Source organism: Nematolebias whitei, chromosome 21 (genome assembly GCF_014905685.2).
Source record: "Nematolebias whitei isolate Nwh7 chromosome 21, NemWhi1, whole genome shotgun sequence".
NCBI classification, from domain to species: Eukaryota; Metazoa; Chordata; class Actinopteri; order Cyprinodontiformes; family Rivulidae; genus Nematolebias; species Nematolebias whitei.
In genome coordinates this window covers 27,212,416-27,214,912 of record NC_056518.1, presented here as the reverse complement: position 1 = coordinate 27,214,912, position 2,497 = coordinate 27,212,416, and the positions used below count along the sequence as shown (strand labels likewise).

The window sequence follows — 2,497 nt, the reverse complement described above, 5'->3', positions numbered from 1 at the left end:
ATGATAAATGTATCTCCCACTTCTAATGCTTTGATAAAATGCATAGTCAGTGAAATATTCAGTAATCAGTTAAGTAATCAGTTCGTTACTGCTCAATAATTACTGAAAGACGTCCGGTAAAGTAAGGAAAGTCGACTTTTGTGTTATGTCGTGCCAGTAGCCGCTCAAACTGACTGACAGTGATGAGCTGTTTGGAACTATTGAGAGCTACATGAACCACATGACCACTTATCGGCGAGTTCAAAGATTGTCGCAACTCTCTGTCTATGGCGATGGCTACTGCGTACCGGTGCAGAATCTTTCAGTGGTACGCAGTACTGGACCGTGCCAGCTTACTTTCACCCATGGTTGCGACATTATGTCCTGTTGTCTGTATTGTTCTGTTGGTACTGAACCACGTGCAAGGGGGTGGGCGTGACAGCGGTAACAAAAACATGTAGCAAAGAGTCACGTTATCTCTTGGATTTGAATGAGTATGTTTTGCATCCAGTAAAAACAAGGATGTTAACAAATAAACTGGACACTTTTCTGGCAATTTAGGTGACATTTCCACAGTTGGAATTTTATTTCAAGACCAGTCAAGACCATGAGTCCTCAATGTCTGAGACTGAGACCAAATGCAGTTGAGTCCGAGACAAGACCAATACCATCAAAAAGTGGTTTGGAAACCGGTCTCAAAGTCCTGGGCCAATCTTCTTCTCACAGGAATATGCGCAAAGTATTATGCCGTGACATACTGCAGCGGGAGTGGTTTCCCAAGAGCTCTGTGTCGTGTGTCTCATGGACTATGAGGTGTGCGCAAATTGGAAGGTTCCACAACTGTGGGACTATGAGTTGACTGGCTTCAGTTTGCAGGGCCCTTTAAGCTGACCCTGGCCAAAGGGCTCAGCTACTTGTATTTAGGATTTTGTTCTTTTGGTCAAGATCAACAGCTCTTGACCATAGTTGAGGGTTGGAATGTAGAAAAACTAAGAAATCAAAAACTTAGCTCAATACCTACTGTACTTCACCACGCCAACCACCCCCATTACTGTGGACAAGGTCTTGATCTATCAAATTATCTTCCACTTCATGTTTCCATCACTTTAGAACAAGGCACTTTAACACATCAACTTGAGGCAGATTTATCTTGTGGAGAATGTCTAACTTTTCCCTGTTGATCAAGGATTCAAGGTTTTTTATTGTCATTCACATCACGTGTGGTACATGAGGTGGAGCGAAACTATGTACACAAGGTCCCAGTTACATCCAACTAAAATACAATATGTAACGAAAAACAGTAATAAGATCTAAAATATGAACTAATAACTATGCTCAACTAAGAATACACTGAGCACTACAAAATGCGCCAAACAGCAGCACGAACATGAGTCTGTGTGAGCAGATGAGGACGAATGAACACAGCAACATGAAATAATCAGCTGCATGAGATCAGCATCATGGATAGTCACCAGCACATATCAACAATCAAGTGGCATTACAGTGATTTTTTTTACAGTAATTTTCACAGTGAAAATCCTGACTAGGGATTCATGAGTCTAACAGCCTCAGGGTAGAAGCTGTTCCTCAGCCTAGTGGTTCTGCACTTAATGCTCCTCAACCTTCTGCCTGAGGGGAGCGGGGCAAAAAGTGTGTGTGCTGGGTGAGTGGGGTCCTGCATGATGCAGGTGGCCCTCTTTCTGCATCTGCATGAGAACTGAGGCTTCAGAGTTGGAGTTGACTCTCATCTCAGCCACTTCACATTCAGCTGCAAACAGCCCCAGAGTGCAAGGGAGATGATAGCCTAAAGACACCAACAGAACCACCTCATCTGCAAAAAGCAGAGATGTGACCATGAAGTTCACAAACCTGACACCCTCCTCTTTATAGCTGCACCTCAGATCCTGTCCAGAACACCACAAAAAGACTGACATAGTAGACTCCAATCAGATGTTTTAGTGGACTCCCCTCTGGACCATACTTACAAAAAATTAAAGTCTTAATCTCAAGGCTGGAGAGTGGGAGATCGCAGGAGGTGAGGCTGGAGAAAGGCCAAGGCCGAGATACCGGTCCCACCGTGGTTGAACCCCCACTAAAGAACAAACAAACAAAAACAAAAACCCTTTGGGTCAGAGGATGTTGTGTTGAAGTTGTTTCTCAAAGCTCCACATCAATTAAACAGTTTTATTCAAGTTACCTTCTATTAAAATTAACTTCTTGTCAGGGAATCGAACCCTGGTCTCCCACGTGACAGGTGGGGATACTAACCACTGTACTAACAAGAAATTAGTGTTGAGCTGCATTTTTTTGCCTGTGAATGGAAATTTTTTGGGGGGTCAGTGGGAGAAAACCGGAGTTCCCGGAGAAAAACCCAAGTGTGCACAGAATGACTAGGTTCTGTTTGATGTAAGGCAGCAGTATTGATGAGGAGCAGAGAAGTCGGCAATTTCTAGTTGTGTTTGTCTTGACATTTTTTTGAATTTACCATGTCCTGGATGACTGAGAATCTTCACCAGCG

The 2,497-nt window shown here is 43.5% G+C and overlaps 1 non-coding gene across 1 annotated transcript; it reads right to left on the bottom strand.

Moving 5' to 3' along the window:
- Positions 1 to 2,192: 2,192 nt before the first annotated feature.
- On the bottom strand, positions 2,193 to 2,264 carry trnad-guc. The gene has a single exon. It is a non-coding gene; the product is annotated as a tRNA-Asp (tRNA).
- Between the last annotated feature and the right edge of the window lie 233 nt (positions 2,265 to 2,497).